The 24,356-nt window shown below is 37.4% G+C and overlaps 1 protein-coding gene across 2 annotated transcripts in view; it reads right to left on the bottom strand.

Moving 5' to 3' along the window:
- The window catches only part of KCND2 (potassium voltage-gated channel subfamily D member 2), a 476,827-nt gene that overhangs the window by 116,746 nt on the left and 335,725 nt on the right, over window positions 1-24,356 (bottom strand). The gene's annotated exons all lie outside the window — the stretch shown is intronic.

Here is a 24,356-nt window from a genome sequence, read left to right as displayed (position 1 = left end):
CTGTGTTTTTTATTTTTTTCTGCCAATTACTTACTCTGCTTCATTGGTTCTAAGTGATACAATACACTAAATCACTTGATCTTAGACATCACTTATGAGGGCTACTCTTCGGTTAATTTTATGGCAGCTGTAGACTATAGTTAGATGTTAATACCATACAAGATGGGATAACTCTCATTCTATTCTCCCCCCGGAAATGAATCACATAATAGGCAAAATTGCAATTAGATGCTTTCAGATATACATTAGTGAGTGATTTTCTCAGCTGTGAACTTCATAAATTTGATCAAAACTTGTGTTGATTCTTTTACAATATAATCAAAATTGCTTTCTAAAAACATGACTGTTGACTCCTTCTATCATTAAATATATTATTAGACAATGTCATACTCTTTTTATATTTTAATCTTTTTGGAGAAATATCTGGCCTATTTCTCGCCTCATGGGTTATTAATACTTTCATGCATTAACTGTTTAATAGCAATATTATAAATAGGAGGAAATAATGACAAATGTGCTAGATGTGAGTCTCCCAGTAGAATGCAGGAAGTTATTCTTGAATTGTTTTTTTTTTTTTTTTTTCCTGGTGGTAAAGTTGTTGGGGATCTTAAAAGTCTGGAGATGCTCAAATTCAGAAAAGCTGCACCATAATTAATGTGTTCTATTGGTAGAAGAATCCGTGAAACAAATTTATCTTGAGACCAAAATATCCCCCTGTCTAATTGCTTTCAGGCTTAGTTAGGATATGACTTGACATAGCAACGGGAATGATATGTAAGTTTGCTTTATATTTGATGTCAAATTAAAATCTTGGAAGCTTAATCAAATATATGGTTAGAAGCTAAAGTTAAGAGCTTATTGAATCTCCCGCGTTCTCTTCACTATCAATCATTTTACGTATCACCACCCAGAATAACTTTTCTAAAAACATAGTGATCACTTCTCAGATTGCTCAAAAATTCTCCACTTTTTCATTGCTCATTAGACAAACATATGCGTCAATCAATAGTTTCCAACTTACTTTCAACCTCACTTAAATCCTAGGCTTTGGGGACAACTCAGTTGTTCAAATCCCCCCAACATTCCTTATGCTTCGCTCTTCCCACAATGTGCCTCATGTCCTACAAGTTCAGGATTGCTTGTCGTCCACTGTGACCATTCAGGTTTTCGTAATTCTTTGGGACCCGAGTGAATTCTCATCTGCTCCATAAAGTTGTCTGTAGCCCCTTCCTCTGAACATCATTAAAAAAGATTGTTTTTTTTTTTGTAATTAATTTGACCATCCACATCCTGTATTTCATGTTACCTTTTAAATTCAAGAAATATTGTTGAATGTCTTCCACATGCAAGACAACGTAGACGTGCTGGAGGGCCTTGGTCAGAGGAGCCAGACCTCCAAGGCAGGACAGACTCACTATGGTAACGAGATCCCTCGGCAATCCAACGTAGAGAAGCACTGCTCTGGGGGACACACACACGAGCAAATCACAATACTTGACCTCATACAGTTTACTAATAGCAGAGCATTAAATAATGAGGGCAGAGTGAAAGTAGGGGTCAGGAGAGAAGCACAGTTTCCAGGGCAGGGTGATGTGAAAGGGAGAAAAGATCACAACCAAATATAGTACTGATGCCCTGATGCCCTATTAATAATAATACTCATTTGCTGATTCTGGTGTCTGTACTTGGTCCAATGCTTGGCTTTTAACATCCCCTGCTTCTCATCTCCATAGTGACATGTTACATAGTTTTTAGCATTCTCATTTCGTAAGAGGGTTCATTTAAAAATAAGGGTTGAGGGATGCCTGGGTGGCTCAGCAGTTAAAGTGCCCGCCGTCAGCCCAGGGCGTGATCCTGGAGACCTGGGATCGAGTCCTGCATCAGGCTCCCTGCATGGAGCCTGCTTCTCCCTCTGCCTGTGTCTCTGCTCTCTCTCTCCTATGTCTATCATAAATAAATAAATAAATCTTAAAAAAAAATAAAAAAAAAATAAGGGTTCAAAAGGTGTTATACAAGCCAGCTTTTGTCCTGGTCAGGATTTGGATCCGCTTCTATTTTCTCTGTTTTTTAAAAATTTTTTTTGACATTTCCCCGTATATGCTTATTATATCATTACTCTTACATTACCTTTTCAATTGAATATGTTATTTCTCTCAAACTTGATTGCAAAGACTTTTAAATCTTTTTTATGCTTCTTCGATTCTCCAATAGAGCTGATTGAAGGTACTGGGTATTTCATTGATGTTTGAAAATTAACAATTCTCCTAAGGAGAATTTTTTTTCAATTTTGGTAATGTAGGACATATACTGGCTTGGTTTACCCCCAGATTACTAGATGTAAAGGAAGGAGGTCTAGACTGTGTGTCTGTTAAGAAGAGGTAGAGTTATTTTAAAGCCTGAAAGAATAGGGACACTTGAATGGCTCAGTGGTTGGCTGAACCTTTGCCTTTGGCTCAGGGAGTGATCCCAGAGATCAAGTCCCCTATAGGGCTCCCAGCAGGGAGCCTGCTTCTCCCTCTGCCTGTGTGTGTCTCTGCCTCTCTCTGTGTGTGTCTCTCATGAATAAATAAATAAAGTCTTTAAAAAAAAACCCGAGAGAATAAAATAATGGCATTTGGATGAGTCTCCCATGAATCTGCTATAAATCCCAGAATACGGTGGGAGGTTAGGATATGTTTTATGCATCTATTTACTTATTCACAGCAACGATGAGACTGTATATATAATAACTTTGTGTGGATTTTTTATTATTAATTATTTGAATTACTTAATAATCCTTGGTCAGTAATCTTTGGGTAAAGACTTCCATTCCCTGACTCACAGAAAACCTTACATATCTATTTTGAAGTAGCATCAGGCTCCCTCTCTTAAAAAAATTCTATAAATGCAAATATTGGTCTTCATGTATCTCTAAACTTTGACATTAATGTCTTAATTAAAACTATTCTTCTAAGAGTTCTCTTAAACTCAGACACATCAGTTCTTGGTTGTTTCAAATCCAATGTAACATGATGATAAGCCATTTGTTAAGTAGAAGATGATTTATTTTTGAATAGTGACATTTTTCTTTTGCTTATCATCTAGTACAACATATATAGTGTGTTGCAAGACTTCCAGCTGTCATTTCATTGGTTAGGTCATAATAAATTAATGAAAAAAAAAGAATGAGGGAAAAAAAGGGTCACTTCATTCCATAAGAAAAAAAAGATAGTTCTTCATTCTTAATATAGTTGAATGCTATTCTTCACAGAAGTATCAGAGGTAGCCTGACTCTTTCAGAAATGATGAATGAAAGAGGATGAAATCCCATTCACACCACTCCTTGACTTTCTGTCTTTATCAGTTAACCAGTTGTAAATAAAGATACTGAAATCTACTCCTTTAACCTTGTTTTCTTCTTGCATGAAGCCATGCAACAATTTCCATTTTCTTCTTTTCATTCAGTCTCAGAATGTGTTTTCCTATTTACCACCTGTCTACATGTTTTGAAGTATTTGGTGACAGTAAAGTTTAGCAGCTTTATTTTTCATTAGGAAAAACAATTTAATATCACCATTATTTTATGAGACATAACATTTTGTAATAAAGGGCAGATCTTAAAATCACAAAACTATTTTAGTGAAAAGCTGACTTCACTGTTCATATTGTTTAATTTTGCCTCCATGATAACTAAACTAGTTATCATAGACTTCAGAGTACATTGATCTGTGTTTGGGAATCCTTGGGTTACATAATAAAACAGGTGCCCCAGAGTGACTCTTGTCCCCAGAGTCACTGCAAAAACTGGCACCTCATCCTCCAATATGTTTAACAGAAGCACAAATGAAAAGTTATGGGATAACTTGGAAATAGAGGAGAAAGACCCAAGGTGACAGGATACCTTCAGGATGAATCGGAGTTTGCCCCGGATCCAGACCTTTACGCATTAGGGTTTTTATTTGCCCAGTATCATCCAACTTTTTTGTATCCAGACCTTACGACTTGGTAAATCAATTCTCCATTTTCCTATCAGCAGAGAGAAGTAGCTTAATTCTCAGAGTTATGAAGTTTTACAAATTCCTGGATGAAATAAATTGATGAAAATTTATAATAAATAAATTGATGAAAATTTATAATAAATAAATTGATGAAAATTCACTTAGTTTTCCCAGGAAATGTAAAGCCCTGTGTAGTAGGACATTATAGGGAAGAACGCCTGGGTAGGAATCTTTGTTCCTCTGCATTAAAACCGCAAATGATTTTATCATGTTTAGTTTTCCTGAATTTAGTTTTTGTTCCTTCATTTATTCAAAATGTAGGAATAAAACATATTAATTCAGCTCTCACTGCCAGTCCTACCCCTACTAGATACTGTGCTAGAGATACAGCAGTGAATAAGATCAACATGCTTCCTACCCTCAATGTTTACTGTGGACTTCAAATTCTATTCTTTCATGGACTACATGCTATGGATGTAAATGAAGAAATGACCGAGTGCCTCTTAAGAGTAACGGAGTTTGTTTGCAGTTAGACTTTTTTCATATGAGAGGGTGAATGACAGCACTTAAATGAAAAACTCATGATACTAATTTTTAAATATTATGTAATTGAGATTATTTTTCATAATCGATAGACCTATTTCTGTGTTTATAAAATTATTCTCAAGAATTTCATCATTTGAGGCAATGTAAATAATTTTTCATGTAATTAGACGGAAAATGTTCATTTTTAAGATATTGAAGGAAGATACTCATATGACCTAAATATTAGCCTTCTAAATAAAGCTACCACTTGATTATATTTATTCACAAAACAAATCTTTTTCAGCCTCCTCCTTCTCACATACAATCTCGAATAGGACAGACATGAATCTTGCTTTTGCATTTCTGTTTCACAAATTCCTAATTTGATGTGCAGCTTTCAAAAGATCAACAATAAGCCAAGAATAGTCACGACAATAAGAAAAATAAAATTAAGGCTTCCTGACTGGTGGGCTAATGCGCTTCAAGGAACCATATCATGTGACTGTAGTTTGGTTGTTTAGTTTCTGTTGCCATTGTTACAAATTCTATTTCATGCCTGTAAATTATATTTTCTAAGTTTGCATGCACAAAATACTATTTATTACACCAGTGGTTGGTTTTCTGATCTCTTAAATTCAGGCATGAACAGCTAGCTGTTTCATCTCAGCTATTCACATTATATGTATGAAATTACACATCTTGAACATTTATATTGTGAAGTCTATTAAAAATGTTTACCTTCATGAAAGATCCATATATGTTAGTCAATAGGCCGGGTAATGTTAGAGTAAAAAGTTTAGTTATGTTTTCGTTTCTTAATATGACAATTTAGTTCATCATTCAACAAATATTTAAGATAAGAGAAAGTAAATAAATAATGACTTTCAACTCTGCAATTCTTTTGACAAATCTTCCTAAAATCTCTAATCTAATGTGAGAACTGAAGACATCATAAAGAGGTAATTTGTTTATATGTTTTCCTTTAAGTGATACATCTAGCCATACGCCCATATGTCTAAGTATATTAATTGCTCATAAACTTCTATAATAAAGAAGATATTTATAATTAAAGACCATAAAGTTAATGCAGCTGTAATTCAGTTTAGGGACCTAGTGAGAAACTCTCCTTTTGGGATATCTGGGTGGCTGGCTCAGCAGTGGAGTATCTGCCTTTGACCCAGGGCGTGACCCCGGGGTCCTGGAATTGAGTCCTGCATCGGGCTCCCCACAGGGAGCCTGCTTCTCCCTCTGCCTGTGTCTCTGCCTCTCTCTTTCTGTGTCTCTCATGAATAAATAAATAAAATCTTAAAAAAAAGAAAAGAAACTTTCCTTTTAAAAGAAACACTGAGGAAGAAGACAATTAAATCACCGGTCACTAAGCAGACAATTTAGATGATTGTCTACATCATCTACAGACTTTTTAGACTTTTGTGAATATCATCCTTAGTGCCTAAGATTCAAATAGAAAATATTTTAAATGCAGTTATGAAATCATCTTTTATATAAGAGTCACTTGACTCATACAAGACCTATATTTTGATTCTGGTTTCAAATTAAGAAAGTGGATAAATTGGCCGAAAGCAGTTTCATTATGAAAATCCAAAATACACACATTCTTTATAGTTTCACTATAAAGCATCTGCTATAGTACAAAGTCTGGCATAGAATTGATACTTTGGATATTATCCAGAAGACTGTAATTACTAGAAGCACTTGTTTCATGTATGACCTGTTCCCAGGTCATAGCCAAAGGTCAGTATGATGATGAAACTCTGGAATATAAGTCATCTACATGGCACATCTGGAATTCAGATGCATATGTCTTATCTTCTGAACATGACATTTATGTTGCAGGTGCGGTTAATATGCAATGATTAATGTGATCATCAGAGTCCGTTAATCCGTTTTTTAAATGATTAACCCTGTGGTCTGTTGCATGTGCAAACATGGCTATGATGCTCAGATGTTTGGGAAACCAAGCAGACCAAGGAACTGAAACCAGAAAGGGCTGAGAATAAAATATACTGTGTAGAACTAAAAATGGGAAGGGCTGAGAAGGTATTAGGGTCTGAAGGATGCTCAAGTGTGACCCATCTTGAAAAAGGTTGTAACTTTACAGTGTAAACACACACACACACACACACACACACACACACACACACAGTTATGAAATAAAGTTTCACAAAACATCTATCTTTACTTACCCTAATTAAACGAGATACAAGATATGTTCTATTTTCCAGTTTGTTCTATCCTTTTTCATTAAACAATATGACTGATTCCTACAAAAAAAGTAGATTTCACTTCACCAACGAGTTGTGATGTGTAGCTGGAGGGAAAAGTGACTAATTTTAGTGAATGGTTCTCAGTATGCTCTCTACACGGGTAGGTTTGAAGAACTTATTAAAGATATACAATTATTTGAGGGGAGAGTCCATTTCCATCAGATTCTCAAATGGATTCATGATATACCCTCAAGATAATAAAAGCTAAAACAGGATATTTCCAGGTCAAATAGTACATAATACACAAATATTATACTAACACCTCTGTATGTGTTATTTAGTTCTTGTAACAGCCTTTTTAATTTTTTTTTTTTTTTAATGATAGTCACTGAGAGAGAGAGAGAGGCAGAGACACAGGCAGAGGAAGAAGCAGGCTCCATGCACCGGAAGCCCGATGTGGGATTCGATCCTGAGTCTCCAGGATCGCGCCCTGGGCCAAAGGCAGGCGCCAAACCGCTGCGCCACCCAGGGATCCCCCTGTAACAGCCTTTTTAGATTGGTACAAATTATATCCAAATTTCCTAGTTGAAGAAATTAATGCTGATGGGAGAGAATAATTTTTCCTTACATCATTTGTAAATGTCAAAGAGGACTTTGATATCAGAAATTTGACTCCAGACCATATTTTTAAACCTGTGAAATCCAGTAAACTTAACTTCATCCCTCCAATCCACCCTTTCTTCCTCCTCTCCTCCCTCCTTCCCTCCCTCTCTTCCTTCCTTCCTTCTGCCAACAAAACGATTTATTTAGGACTGGCTCTGTTCCATACACTGAGAACATAAAAGCAATTGACTGCCCTGATACCCCTTAGAGTCTAGTGAAAGATAAACAGAAGTCAAGGCTGAGGGGCATTTTGAAACCACAATAAGAGACAGCAAAGCAGAAATAAACACAAGTTGACCATGAGACTAAGTCAACTTTTTCTTTAGATGAGAAAGTTTTTTTATAAATGTCATAATAAGAGCAGGAAACAATGCTAGATTCAGCAGGTTCCAAATATGTAATCTAAGAATATGCCACATTTTGCTTATTTTGAAATTTTGGGTATTAGACTAATCCTTGGTTGGGACTAAGGTTCATTCCCTTGAGCAGTCACAAGTTAATTCTAGAGTTACTGTTGGCAGGAGTTGCAGCTCATGCTGAAGCCTGCACAGTCACTGGTATTATCTTGGTTGTGGAAAAGGGCTCAGGTGGTGCAGCGCTGCAATTCTTTATCGTGGAACTAGTTTTAGCAAAGGTCAAATTCTCCAGGTCTGGATGTAACTCATGAAATTCACAATGTGCCTGCCAATTTCTCTGACAATATGCTTAATATAGATTCAGAATTATGGCAAAACAGAGAACTCTACACATGATCATTCAAGGTTAAATTACTTATTATGATGGACAACAGAACTCAACCTATTAGCTAAGGGCTTACCTTCCTTTATCCATTTCACATAAATTTAAATAGATACCTTTTTGAAATAGATGGTGGCTATCATTGGTTATAACTGTTAGGAACATGTGGCATGTAGGTGAAGAATCTCCCATTAACTGATTCAAGTTTAGTGTTATCTGTTAAAATATTTGGTGTGATTTTAAAGCATTCAGGCTGTAAGAAAATATCAAGTGTAGAAAATATCTATTATGTAGAAATCAGGAGTCAAATGGGAAGCTACAACTAATTTCAATTACTCTGGAATTCTTTAGGGATTATCTTTTAGCTAGTGGTGAGCTATCTGGGAAAATATGTCTACTCGATTTGTAGTCCCTCTTGTAACCTTCATCTAATTTTTATTCTCAAAGTATACATCATACTTTGCTTATGGAAAATTCGGTTGTTTATGAAAATTAATCTTTAGAGAAGAAAACATATCATCATTTGAAAATATCCTATAAATTCTGATGGTAATTCCAAAGGAAGTTTCCAGAAACACTGTCAATAAAACTAGCGTTTCTGGAGAAAATGTGCAGCCTCCTAAGGGGATTGTCTTGAAGGGGAAAAGCACTGGTTTGGATATGTAAGTTCTGATAATGTTGATAAAATTTCTGCTATGACAACATGACATTGTAAAACACTTAACAATAACCAAAGGGAAGGAAAAAACCTTCACACTTCTTGGGATATATTCCTAATGCTGCTGTAGCGTTCATTTTATATGATTTAATATGACACTTAAAATAGTCTCTCAACATCCAGCAGGTCCCCAGGCGAACACTCCCGTCACACCAAACAGAAGAGCAGAGAGAATTGTTTAGGTGTAGGTGTGGATGGCTGTCAACCGACTCGGAGATTGGGATGGGATCGCTCAGCCCCTTGGCCTTCACATGAGTGATGATGCTTCGGTTCTGTGGACGTTTTCAGACATCTCAGATTTAACATGGGCAAGGCATAACCTTAAACCCGTCCTTCCCATTCTTTTACTTTTCCGTAAATACACTTTTTTGCTGAAGCCAGAAATCTGGGATTGCTCCCTTTTTCTAACCATAGACCTCCGAATCATCAGCAATTTCTCTACAAAATATAATCTCAAATCCAGCAATTCCATTTCGTGTCTATTTTTATAAGCCTACTTCAGATCATGCATCAGTCACCTCCTAGCCTACTTCTCCTTTCCAATCACCTTTCCACAAACCATTCTTTCCATAGCAAAGGGATCCTCTTAACAAACACATCTAAGCACAGGGGTTCCCTCACGATAATCCTTTCTGTTGCAATTTATTTCCCTCAGAACAAAATCTAGTCTTTGCCATGCCCTTATACAGCCGTGAGTGATTCACCCCCACCCCCTCCCCACCACCACCTTGTTTTTCTCTCCACATCTTTGAGCCTCAACTACGCGGGTCCCTCTGAGTTCTTTGAACAAGCAAAGCTTCTTCTTAACCCTCTGAACGTGATCTTCCCGTAGGTGGTGTTGAGATTCCCACTCTTCACATTAGCTGAAATACCAGCTTCTTAGAGAGACCATTCTTCACCAATCTATTTATATTCTCCTAGGTTGCCCTCTATTCTGCTTGTTTATTTTCTTTCCAGCATTAGTTTGGTTTTCTTTTTCTTTTAATCTACCCCACAACAGTAGAAAGTAAACTCCGTACAAGAGTCATGTCAGCCTATTCTATCAAGCTCCAGCCCAAACAGAGACTCTGGAACCTAACGGGTACTAAATCATGTGTTGAATGAGGATCACTGCTTCTTAGCTGTATCACTGTAAAGGCTAAATGTCCACCTCTTCCGTGCCATTGTGATCTCCACACTCTTTTCCTGTCACAGCTTCATCTTCATGACGCCAACTAGAAAGTATTATAATTTTGTTTTCCCCAAAAGATTTATGTTTTCCCTAACCCATAGAATACAGACAGAGGTACTTAGATGAGAGCGGCACTCAAGACTCTCCAAAATTCCCCAGGGTTGTCTCCATTGTATTGCACCTCCTCAACAATCATGTACCTCGTTTTCATCCCTAGTGACCTACTGAACTCATTGTTATCCAATACAGCAATATCCCAGATATTTCTCACCAATAACCCCGAATGTGTGTTTACTTCAACTCAGTGAAAAACACAATCTACCTGACTGATGTAGAACCAAATTCCAAGAAATAAGAACTCCCCGAATTTTTCAAGTCAATGGAATGCCAGTCATTATAACATGTTATCCCCAAACATCAAGTAGCTTCAAGGAAAAGCATTCGGTCTTGAGAGCAGGAAATGTTCTTTCAGAAAAGGAGTCCGTATAGTTTGATGCAGTTCCAGATCATGCCACGAAACTATAATATGAGGAAACCTAAGCCCTGGAGGAGCAATTATTTGCTACATTTTACTCTCTCCTATTTCGTAGTACAAATAGCACGGCAGTTAAAAAGTGATTTATAAAGAACTGAATTCTGGTAACCACAGGCAGGATAGGATTTAGAGGAGAAATGCTGAAGGAAACAGCAATAAACGACATGGAGGAGATTGTGGCCATGGGGAAGAAACAGCAGCACTTTAGCATCTTGTCACTCGGAGATAGGGCTGCCCCCCATCAGGTTAGAGCACACCCAGGAAAGCTACAAGGGTCAGCCTCCAGGGACACAATGGGTGTGTTGCCCTGGAAGGGAGCATGTCTCTTGTTATTTATTTTCCCTTTAAAAGAATAACACATTGGGCTGCTCCACTAATATTACCTTCCTGGGCTAGGCTAGCAAACATCTCCACATAAGAATATCTTATGATTAGACCATTTGGCCTTCAGAAACTGAGCCCCTCTCAGAGGGGTTTGCAACCTTTCTGCCAACCCAAATTCTGTTTGTAAATGATCTTGGAGCCCAGGGAGCCTGGGCTGCAAAGCTGGTTGAGCGTCTGACTCTTGATTTCAGCTCAGGTCTTGATCTCAAGGTCATGAGATTCAGCAACAACACCCCCTCCCTCCCCAAAAGACACACATGATGGGCTGCTCCTTTCAGTGAGAATTCCGCTTCTCTCCTTCACCCTCTCAGTCTGCCCTCTCCCTGCTCACGCACATGCCCACTCTAAATAAATAAATAAATAAATAAGTAAATAATGCTTTTTTTACAAAAATAAAAATAATCTTGGAGCCAGGTTCCAGAGGAAGACTATTAGTGGCAATGCCACTTTCTTTCATTGTTGATTCTGGTGACTCCTCCTGTTTACAGATTCCTGAAGCAAAAACAAAGGACCGTGAACATGTCCATGAGGCATTACGGTACAGTTGGAAGAAAATAAATAGAGTCGTGGTTGTAGGTGCTCGCACAGTTATTACTACAACTATCCAGCTGTGTGAATTTGGGTTGGTCTTTTTTTTTTTTTAATCACTTAAGTTTTGAGGGCCTCTCCAATTCATCTGCACATGAAGTCTTATTTACATATCTTACATTCTCTTTCTTACACTGAATTTTATGAGTGTATGATAAATGCATTTAAATTGTCAGTGTGTGAGTTGTTTGAAAAGAAAAAGCCAGGGTGTGACACAGTAAGTCTAACACTTATTAAACTTCTCCACTATGTATTCTCCTAGGTAGAGAATGGTAAACATCTCCCTCTGGAAATTTCTTTGAAGGCTCTTGTCTTATCCCAAAAATTATGCAAATGTTGTATTTTACTCCATAGCTTATCCTTGTTCATTTTAATATAAAGTGATAAATATAAGTAGACAAAAGAATCGATACAAAAACATTTGCACCATCCCTCTCCTATGACGTTGACTATCTCCTGGCACACATCAGGTTAGTAAATTAAGTTTCAATCCAATGTTCATCGCATTTTAATTGAGTTTAGGTGGAGAACATATAAATGTAAGTAGGAAAGGAATATGTGTGCATGGGGAGAGGGTGTTGGGAGGAGGAATCCAGAAGATTGGTGGCAAAGGAATTGAATGAAGCACCAGAGTTGTACAACTGCAAATGAAACTGGATGAGGTGAATTTTTAGTTCTATAGACTTTATTATAGATGAAGGGGCCCAGAGGTTCAAATGAAGCAAACCTCAAAATGATTCTCCATTGGAGCACTTTGTGCCAAGTGTTTAAAGCACTGGGCTTTGAGTATAATCTTTTCAAATTACTCCAACAAAGGTTAAAATGCTTTATTAGAGATTTGTTTATGGTTAGGATGCTTTATTAGATATTTGTTTATCTAAAGAGCATTTTATATACAAATAATTTTTAGACTCCAACAACAAAAATAGCATACATCTTATAGTTTAAATGTACTAGGAGGTGAAATATGGAATTCAATTTTGGTTAGTTTCTTTATAGGGATGTAGGAGCTGCCTTTCAGGGATTTTAACAATCAAGAAAATATAGAGAGGATTGTAATTCGAGTCCTGAAAATGACAAAGGACCTTGTAAGGAAAATGAAGGACCTGCCTCTTCAGCCAGAATTTCCCCTCTACATCACGGATAAATTACACCATGGTATAATTTAAGGAACAATTCAAAGTATAGGAACTTGTTCTTTGTGGAGGAGAAATAGAAAACAAATGCTGAATCATAACTGTCTTTAATTATGTAAATGGTTGCAATCTTTTTTCTTGAGGTTTTATTTGTCCCGCTGTCCATAGGCACAGAGTTAGAGCAACTGACCTTTTGAGTTTCTGGAGTATGCCATTTTCCTGAATCACTGTCTAATAGCTGGTACACGTCTTCTAAATCCAGATGATCCCAGAAAACAAGGAATTGAAATTAAGCTAAATATTCAGTTTTCTATGATACAAAGTGATGAATACCTCTCTCCATTTCCATGGCTGTCTGTGTGCCTTTCCTAGATTCATAAGCTTACTCTTCTGCAATGAAATTTATTTGATTTTTTTTTATTTTACAGTGCGATTTTATAAAATGATTTATGATATGAAAGGAAGGCCTGAGAACAACATGCCATCCGTTTTCAATTCATCAATGGAAATTTGGTTAATAACTTTCTTCAAATGCCTAAAAAAGTAACTGAATGAGACCCAGGTAGTTATAAGTACTTACGAGTTTATCAAGCTTCTTATACATAAGAAAGGATGGGCTAGGTACCAGAATAATTAAGTATGCAATAAGAAGCACCTCATTCTTTTTAGGAATTAATCTCTAGGATTGAAATGCATGTTTCTTAAGCTTTGTAGTTCGCCAGTGACCTACGGATGACTGTAATCTCAGTGCGTGCATACAGTAAATATTCTGAGTATTCAGTGTCATGTTGTAAAAGGGGCCAAACTTAATGATTTGAAGGATAACATGAAAAAGTGTAAGAGAAATATACACGTCTCACATGAAATGCACTAAAGCAGACATGGCTGTCTTACGTTTCCACATAGTCCTCCATAATTTATTTAGTACCTTAGGAGCACACCTCAGGTGTTGTTTCCTCCACTGCTGAATGATCCTTAATTACTTTATTTAATGGGAAATACTACTTTACACAAAATAAGTGTTGTGAGGGGACGTAGCTTGGAACCAGAGTGCAACATTAGCGCTTTATTTCGTGAACTATAAGTTTAAGTGTTTGGGCAGAAGGGATTTGAAAGACAAGTTATGGGGTTTTTTTCCAGATACAGTTGCCTGTTCAAATTCAGCCTGAGTTGTTTATCAATGCTTTATATACAAATACAGGGACAAATTAGCAACCGCGCAACAGCTCTCTGTCTGCTCATTAGTAGTAAGGAATTCACAAAAGACATATCTTGGAAAGAGAGTGAGCTACCGGCTAACGGTTCTGAAGAGTGGATTGGGAAAGCTGTAAGAACCAAGTTTCTGCATTCATTGTCAATATGGCACATTTCAGAGTTTAGAGAATCCAGATTGGCGGGCAGAAACATACCTTCGCCGGTAAGAGAACATTCAACAGAGCTATTACTGCAGAGCCTACCCATGGAGTCTAGATGCCGTGGGCCACTCACTTCTTCCTACGAAACATCCTCTTCTCTTCTAGTCTCTTTTGATGGTCTTTCCCAAGGAAGCACAGGCAAGAGCCCTGTGAGGAGCCCAGGGTTTCATAACCTTGATGATACTCTAAGTATCATTGAAAGGATGTCCTGAAAGGTCACTTTATCAGGAGACTAGTCTTGGAACAGAGTCTGTTTTTCACCTTTTTTGTGGAGAATGGAAAATGAAATCTTTTTATATCGGTATGTCTCAGGTGTTAGTCTCCATATCCCTGTGCATCTGTTCCTTTCTAATCTCACCAACTCAACCACGGTTGTTTGGACAGACTAGAGTTTTAAGGACAATTCTCTCCACTGCTCCTTTTACATCCTTTACCCCAACTCTAACTAAATTAACATTATAAAACCCACTCCGTCACATCCTTTCACCAAAATTTCACTTCTGTGCTAACCTACACCCCCTGAGAGGGGGCACCAAAGAGCAAATGTTCCGTAGCTGGGCCAGGGGAAGTCCTTCTGCAAGTTACTGGGAAAGGTCATGTTCGCTTCCTTTAACTTCCTTTAGGATTCTATTTCTTAATACAAACAAAACTGCTTGCAGCTTCCCATTTCAGAAAAGCCCAAAAAGATATGATGACAAATGATGTGTGTAATCATCAGGCGCTATCCGCCAACCGTGTGGAGTTTGCTCCGTAACGCAGCAAAGAGGAACCAGGTATTAGTCATCAGGGCGGTCTTGTCTCTTCCCCCCTTGCATTTAATGGCTGGTTCGTACTTCTAGAGGGCTGCTGTAGGCTGCAGGCTGTCGTATTTAGTAAGCAATTATCTTCTCTTAATGATAGAAGTAAGACTCGGATCATGTGTGGTTTCTTTGGGATAGCAAGATGGGCGTTTTCAAAACTGATGTGAGGAATGACTTTTGATAGATGTGAAGGTGGAGTTGTTCTAAGAACAACAGCTGTGTGGGTGACGAGACCAAAAGGGCAGGCTGGTTCATAATCTTGAAAATCTACACTTGCCTACGTAACCGAGTGATAAAACAGGTGAGCAGATGAGCAGCATGCTGTTAATGTTCCCCTTCAGTAGGAAGATACGCATTTTTTAAAAAGGGAGAATGCACCTTCTTTAAAAATGATATAAAACACAGAATGACTATGGAATGCTCTGGAAGTCATTAGTTTCTTCATGAATAGTGATTACACAGTATATCTAAGCTGCGTTTATTTCAGGGCAGGTGATTGATGTTTCCTAGAGGGCCTCGCCTCTCAAGCATGGTCTGCAGACCCACAGTGCAGATGTCTCTTGAAACCTGGTTTGGAAACTCAGAATCTCTGGTCCTCCCCCACAGAATCTGGGATCAGATTCTGCAGTTTACCAAGGTCCTCAGTGATTCATGTGCATATTAGGGCAGGATAACACTAGTTCAGGAGATTCTTTATTTCTTCTTCCCTTGGGGCTGGAGGTGGTGAAACCCAGCTGCCCCACCTAGAACACGTGGCTCCAGCGCTATGAGCTTTTCAGTTCTTGAACAGAGATCCGGCTTCTTGTTTTTAAAATGTTTCAAAGATAATTCTGTAATCCTCAGGGAGCCCAAGAAACACAGCTGGTTCACCTAAGAGGTGCCACTGAGGCCTGCCTCACCTCCTTTCAATATCCTTTCTGTACCGTCAAGGGCAATATAGTCAGACATCTGTAGGATAGTCACACATGCCATTGAGTATTTGGGGTTTTATAAGGAACAAATATGATAACATAGCTGAAAGCACTCAGCACCTCATAGGCACTTGAATAGATACGTGTTATTTGTGGGGCAATTACTGTACCCTCCCCAAAGTACTGCAAATAGCATTGCATAGTTAAGTACTCAGTCATTCTGCTTATAGGAGCAGGATGTGAACTTCATAAGTCCAAGGAGGATGACGTCCATACCACTGTTCTTCATTTATGGTTAGAGGGTGCCCGGAAAAAGAGCAGCTCTATGGGCGTGTGACCTGTGCACCTGTCCAGAGCCCTGTGCCTAGAAAAGCCCCAGTTGGTTTAAAGCTCAAGCGTGGCTCTCTTGAGATTTTCAAATAATTCTTGTAAAACGGGACCTACACTTTCATTGTGAAAAGTATGTGGCTGGACTTGTGTGGAAGTGGTAGTCAGAGCCAGCTTCTTAAATTCAAACCAGAGAGTCTGTTCTTATGTCCTCTCACTGCAAACACTTTAGATAGGAGCATTCTTCAAAACTGGCTTTTGTTCTGCAAAATCTGCATGTTTCAAAAGTTCACAAAACTCAAACATGCAAGGTTTTTTGTTTTTTGTTTCATTCTACATGGCAATTATAGGAGAAGAGTGGGCAAAGAGCCAAAATATCCACACTACTGTTGACCCTTGAACAACACGGGTTTAAATTGCGTGGCTCCACATACACAGATTTTTTTTTTTTTCAATAAACACAGTACTGTAAATGTATTTTCTCTTATGATTTTCTTTTCTCTAGCTTACTTATTTGTAAGAACATAGTACATAATACAGGTACAAAATATGTGTTAATTGATTGATGTTGTTGGTAAGGCTTCTAGTCAACAGCAGGCTCTTAGTAGTTAAGATTTGGGGAGTCAAAAGTTAAACTCCAAAAGTGGAGTTTTCACTGCATGGGTGGGTTGGCGCCCCAACCTCCACGTTGTTCAAGGGTCACCTGTACATGCATTCCTTTCCAATTTGCCATATATTGCTGTAGTCACACCAATGGTCAGTTTCTGGCAAAGTCTCAGTAACTCTGCTAAGAAATATTTCGTAAGTTCCCAAGGCTACTCCAAAATAGTGTGAACAGTTATGTCAGAGTTGACAGAGTGCTACGCAACCCTCTCCCTCTCATTAGTGATGTGAAAAATGTTGGTTAGCAATTTTAGTCAATCTATGCTCTAAGATATCACGGGGGAAATGGAAGCTTTTTTAATTATACGATCTTAGTCTCCCTCAACTTAATAGGCTACGGACACTATCAAAGTTCTCAAGACAGTGATTTAGTAGCTGCTGTAGTATTGCATTCTTAACGGTGCAAGAAAAAAAAAAAAACCAGAATATTATGAACTGCTTTGCACGACCAGCATAGTGCTGTGAACGGTGATTCACCTACTGAAAACCAAGGTCATATCCCAGCCTAAGGAGGAAAACAATCCCACAAAGAGCCAGATTTTCTTTGTGTAACAGACAACCAAGCCATGTAAGTTTGACTCAGAAGGCACACAACCTAACTGGTCAGGTACTTTTTTTTTTTTTTTTCTTTCTTTTTCAAAAGGAGGCAATTTAATCATGAAAGCCAACCTGGCCTTTGGAAGTCTGGCAGATTGACTGTGCTATGTCAGCCACTAGTTCCAACTGTGAAGGAATTTTTCAACTTCAAGTGTTTTGAGGAGTTGGTGGCCATATTTAACTTTAACCGTTAAAGATTACTCATCTTCCTGATGCTGTGTTAGAGTGAATAAGGTGCTGGAAATCATGTCATTCGGGAGGGCTGGGACTAAAGAACAGATGATTGTGGGAAGCCCAAACAGGTGCCATGAGATGGTGGAGGAAAACAAGGGAAAAGGACTTTGAAAACTATAGTGAAACTCAGCCTTGAACTTCTGGAAACAAAAGATGAGAGAAAAAACTTAATCTACTGTGCTGGGATCAGAGGCATACCAGAAATTAGGCTTGAAAACCAGAAGATGCCACAACAAAGGAATCTGTGAATAAAAAACAGGGCAATGCCCTTAACCCTTCTAGGAGCACCTGGGGGGCCCAGTTGGTGTAGCAACCAACTCTTGGTTTGGCTCAGTTCATGATCTCACTGAGCTCTGTATCAAGCTCCCCACTCAGCATGGGGTCCACTTCAGCTCACACTCATTCACTCAAATAAATAACACATAAAAAAAAATCCTTTCTATATACTTGCTAATGGAAGACATGCCTGGATAATCTCTGTTGTGGTGTCCTATTGTCCGGGACTTTCACTTGTCCCTGTTCATGCAATAATAATATAAGATTATTGGTTCTAAGAACCTCTGGAAAGCAAATAAATCTAAAACAAACAAACAAACAAAAAAACACTTAAAAAAAAGTCTTATAATACTCAGGAGGCTCATGCCTCCATCCTTTCTTCATCCTGCATTCCATGTCATTTTGGATTTCAATTTATAATTTTCTTTTTTTATCCTGCTGTCTTTTACTGTAATGCTGGGTTACATCCATTTACACTATATCCTCCCATTAAATTTCTCAAATAGTTACATGAAAATTTATTTTTCTGGAGAATAGGTCTGATCATGCAATCTTCAACAGTCCCATGCCTCCTATAGAGAAAACGTACCCACACCCACACTCCTTAGATTGACATTAAATGTACTCTTTTGCCGAGGCTTAGTCTTTCTGTAACCATATTTGTCACTATTCTTCAGTGAGAGTTACAGCAGAGTAGACCTCCTTCCTCTTTCCTGGCTAGAACTAGTGTTTTCTTAACATCTATGCCATTGTTCCTACTGTTTTCTTTGTCTGACATTCTCTTCCTCCATCTTGCGTATTCCAATCCTACTCATGCTTTGTCTGAATGGCATGGTCTCTGTGTAGCCTCTTGCACTTATTCTCTGACAAGAGAGCAATATTCCTTTACTCTCTTTTTGGAAAACTCATTAGCTGTGTCTTTTTTTCTTGTATTTACCATGTTTAACATGTATTTTGGTTATGCACATCTTACTTATCACACTGGGGATAATTTGTACTTATTAATTTTGTATCCATTAAAACATTTATCACAGTGCCTTAAGCATAGAAAACACTGAATAAACATTTAAAAGAATGAATATAATGAATGAATATTTAGCTAGGATAAAGGGATAAACAGAGATAAATAGTAATATGAAGGTAGACAGAACTAGAAAAAAAGGTGAGAGTCTGTAGGTTTCTTACCCTACACGTGTTTTAAATTGAATATTTAGGAATATTCAGCATCATCCTTAAGATTGCTTTAATGGAGTAATATCAGTGGAAATGGCAAAGTAGGGCCTCTGAAAATCTTACCTCCTTAGAACCAATGATAACACTGATGAAAAATGGTCAAAATATATTTTTCAGAATTCTGGAAGTCAACCAAGGGCTTGCAGCAACTTATGAAGCATTTAGTCAAAAAAAAAAAAAAAAAAAAAAAAAAAAAAGGCTGAATCTCCCTAAAAAAAAGTGAGCTTTGTCATATTTTAACTTGCCCTATTCTCATTTCCTTCTCTCTGGCTCCACAGGACTCTAATAGCTCTATAACCACAGTGGTGAAAGCTAACAGCCTGACAGGAATGTAAGGTCAGTTTAACATATGAATATCAATCACTGTAACACACAATATCAATAAATAAGGGATAAAAACACAAGATCATCTCAATATACGTAGAAAAAAATCTGACAAAAATCCAACACTATTTCATGGTAAAAACACTAACGAAACCAGGACTAACAGAAGGGAATTTGCTCAACTTAATAAAGGAAATTTACGAAAAACCCACAGCTAACATCATCCTTAACAGTGAAATATTGAAACCTTCTTCATAAGGTCAGGGAGAAGACATTTTACTGGAGTTTCTAGCCAAGGAAATTAGACAAGAAAAAGGAATAAAAGACATCTGAGGTTGGAAAGGAGGAAACAAATCTATCTCTATTTACAGATGATTCTGTACATAGAATACCCTAAGGAACACACACACACATACACACACACATACACAATTAGAGCCAATAAGTTCAGTATGATCACAGGAAACAAAATCAATAGACAAAAATCAATTATATTCCTATACAGGCAACAAACAATCCAAAAACAAAATTAGGAAGATAATCGCATTTACAATAGCTTCAAAAAGAATAAAATGCTTAGGAATAAATTTAACAAAAGAAGTGCAATCTTGTACACTGAAAACTACAAAACATCAGAGGAAGAAATTAAATACTTATGTGAATGGAAAAATATCCTGTGTTTGAATTGTTAAGATGGCAATACTTCCAAAATTAATCTACAGATTCAACAAAATCTCTATCAAAATCCCAGTTGGCTTCTTTGAAGAGACTGACAAGCTATCCTAAAATTCATAAGGAAGTTCAAGAGAACTGGAATAGTCAAAACAGTCTTGAAAATGAAAAACAAAATTGTAGTACTCAGACTTTCTGACCTCAAAACTTACAACAAATCTACACTAACCAAGACAGTTTGGTGTTGGCATAGAGATAAACATATGGAGATCAATGGAATAGAATTAAGAGTTCAGAAATAAACCCCCACATTTACAGTCAATTGATTATCTATAAGAATGCCACATGGCAATTCAATTGGGAAATTAGTCATTTTAATGAGTAGTACTACTTTTCATGTAAGACAGCTATGTATCTCATGTAAGGATGGACCATTCTGCATATTACATACAAAAATTAACTCAATGTGCATAATATCTAAATGTAAGAATTAAAACTACAGAACTGGGCAGCCTGGGTGGCTCAGCAGTTAAGCGCCTGCCTTCGGCCCAGGGCGTGATCCTGGAGTCCCAGGATCGAGTCCTACGTCAGGCTCCCGGTGTGGAGCCTGCTTCTCCCTCTGCCTGTGTCTCTAACTCACTCTCTCTCTCATTAATAAATAAATAAAATCTAAAAAATAAAAATAAACTACAGAACTCACAGAAAAAAATATAGGTATAAGTCTTCATGATTTTAGATCAAGCAGTGTTTTTTGTTTTGTTTTGCTTTTGTTTTTTTTTTAGACACAACACCAAAAGCACAGGTAACAACAACAAAAAATAGATAACTTAGACTTATCAAAGTTGAAATTTGTGTGCCCCACCACCAAGAAAGTGAAGAGATAGCCATGTGGTGGGAGAAAATATTTGCAAGTCATATCAGAAAAGGAATGTGAAAATATCTGGAATATATAAAGAACTCTTACAATGCAACAATATAAAGACAATTAAAAATGGGCAAAGGATCTGAATAGACATTTCTCCAAGAAAGATATACAAATGGCCAGTAAGTATGTGAAAAGATGCTCAACATCATTAACCATAGGAAAATTAAAACCAAAACCACAATACTGCACCACATCTAGTAGGAGGGCTATAATAAAAAAGACAAATAAGTATTGGCAAGGATTTGTGGAACTGGAACTCTTACACATTGCTAGTAAAAATGTAAAATAATTGTAGTCAGTTTGAAAAAATAATTTGGCAGTCCCTCAACAATTTGAACATTAAGTTACCACATGACACGTCAATTCTACTCCTAGCTATGTGCCCAAGAGAACTGAAAAGATATGTTCACGCAAAACCTTATCTATGAACGTTATTTAATAGCAGAATTAATCATAAAAGCCAAAATGTGGAAAACAGCCAAATGTCTATCAATTGATGAATGTATAAACAAAATGTAGTCTATCCACATAATGAATGTTATTCAGCCACAAACCCAAATGATGCATTAATATATGCTAAAATATGGATAAATCTTGAAAACATTATGCTAGTTGAAAGATGCTAGATACAAAAGGCCACATATGGTATGACTCCATTAATAGGAAATGTCCAGGACAGGAGAATTCATAGAGACAGAAAGTGGAATATTAGTTGCCAGGAGCTTGGGGAAGAGGAGAGTGGGGAGTGACTGCTAATGTGTATGGGATTTCTTTTTGTGGTGATGAAGATGTTCTGGAATTCGATAGTGTCATGGCTGTGCAACTGTTTAAGACACTGCCAAATACAGCATGGGAGTCAAATTTGCCCTAATGAGAACCACTGGTCAGACCTATATGTACTGATGTGAAAAGGTGTTAGAGATGTATTCTTAAATAATTATAAATAATAATAATAAATGTAGAAGAACAAAAAATCAAGTTAATGTTCATTTCAAAGTTTGCTTGCACTTCAGGAAAGAAGGAAATTTCAAATCAAAACGGTAAGAATAATTTTCTTATGTGAATAATAAGTAGACGTTCTGCCCACTTCAAAAGTACGCTATAATGATTAAGAGGTCACACTGATGAATGTTTTTCTTTTTTATAATTGTTAGACGAAGGATCCACCATAAAAAAGATATTTTTCCTGTTACATCCTGTGCTCCACATAGTACTGCAAAATATTCAGGCTGTTTTCCACAATGATTAAAGCATAATTATATAAAGAAAAATAAATCAAAATTTTGCATATTTGAGACAAGAGAATGCAAGGAGCACCTGTTTTCAACTTTGATTGCCAGAGAGAACATTGAATCTAAATTGGATTCCCTAAAAGAAGAGACATCCCCTTAGCTGAAAAATACCGAGGTAAAAAGAAAAAGCAGAGCTTCTTTATCAAAGAAGTATTAAGAAGACTTAGTGAGTATAACAGCAGAGACTATAGTGATGACTAACACAGAATCGTACACAGTAATAGTAACCATCTTCATTTTAGAATTCATTAGAGGGGTCAGAGCTTGCGCTCCTATTTTAAATCACCTTTAATTTCATGATACCATGAAGTATGACTCAAAGGATCACTCCCATTTTACAAGCCAAGGAAACCGAGATTTAATAAGATTCAGGACATAGAGGCAACAAGGGGCAGGACTGGGTCCTGAATTTCAAAGTCCACGTATTTTACCAACCTCCCACTAAATTTTTTAGAAGTTTTTAAATCTTAAGAAGAATTGTTGAAGGGGATTAAGAGTATACTTATCATTATGAGCACTGTCTATATATAGAATTACTGAGTCACTATATATTGTATCCCCGAAACTAATATAACACTGCATGTTAATTATACTGGAATTAAAATTGAAAAATAAAAAGAAGAATCGGTGTAGGATGAGGGGTATGACTTACATTGCTTTCTTATTACATACAGCTGAATTTTCCTGCCATCTTTGTCAGCAGAGATAAAAATCACTATGGTGAGCATCCTGCAAATATGTTTTCATAAAACAGGGACAAGAGACATTTCAACACAGGACTTTGTGATGGGCCTAGAGAAGGCCAGGATACCACAGATGGCTCTACCGAAAAAGCCAAGGCAGGAAGTCAGAGCCAGAGACGCTTAGTAAGTGTGGGGCCAAGACTGAAGCAATGCCTTTCTCACTACTGACCTCTTGCTCTTTCTATAGCACCATGTTGCCTTCCATTATCCTGCAAAGCAGATAATATATATCAAGCACAGGGCCCAGAACCAAGGCCAGATCCCAACTGTGTGCATAGGGAACTCAGAACCGTATTTGCCCACTGCTCAAAAAGCTGAAAGCCTCAATCTAGGAAATGATCTGATCTGGGGCTCTGATACACGTGCAACCCACTTGGGACACTTGAGAGGTGATTCTCTAGAAGGAGGAATCATAGATTCCTTTGAGGGGAAGGAGCTGTAAATGATGTGTCCATAGTCATTATTATAGTTGAGCTTCATAGTAACCCATGAAACAGTAATCAAAAATCTATTATATTTTATATATGAAGGGATGGAGAGTCATAGATTTCAATAACTTCTAGGAGATCACAGGTCAATGAGTGACAAAAACATGGGTCTTTCAGTTCCATAGGTGGTGTTCTTTCTCTTATACTAGGCTCCTTATGTAGCTCTCAGAAGTTTTTCCTAGGAGATGTTTTGCTCGATTAAAGTTTATTGGTCTAGGCTAATAATAAGTGAATCCTTCACACAATTTGTGTTGGGTTCCTTCTCATCTTTCTCTTAGGAGTAGAAGGGAACATTTCAATAGATTTCTAAAAGCAATATTTACTCTCACAAACTGCTTCTGAATTGGAGTCTTTATTTCTGTCTGCTTTACTCTATTTCAAGAATTCCTTTAAAATGTTTCCATAGAAACACCTGGAGAAGAAAATGATGAGCTATATAACATTCTCAGTGAATGTCTTTCTGAATTTGGACATTCATTCCTCAAGAGAGTTGAGATGGTTGTTTTTGAGGCAAAATCCATTTCTAAAAGGACTTCCCTTCACGTGTCTCCTGACCATTTTAGGTCATAAACTCATACTCTGTAATTTTAATGAAATATTCCAGAGGCTGAGGAACATTGAAGTTTTATTAGTGTAGCTTAAGGGGGTGCCCTCAACCAATGTCACCTGCATTAATGCCTCTCTCTGCTTAGCGTCTCCACAACTTGCTAATGCTGAGGCTGGGTCATGGAATACTGGAAAGCTCATAGCTCTGCCCAGGCATGTTGGACAGATGACTGCAGACAGCCTATGCAGC

Source organism: Canis lupus, chromosome 14 (genome assembly GCF_003254725.2).
Source record: "Canis lupus dingo isolate Sandy chromosome 14, ASM325472v2, whole genome shotgun sequence".
Lineage (NCBI taxonomy): Eukaryota > Metazoa > Chordata > Mammalia > Carnivora > Canidae > Canis > Canis lupus.
This window is presented reverse-complemented; position numbering and strand designations above follow the sequence as displayed.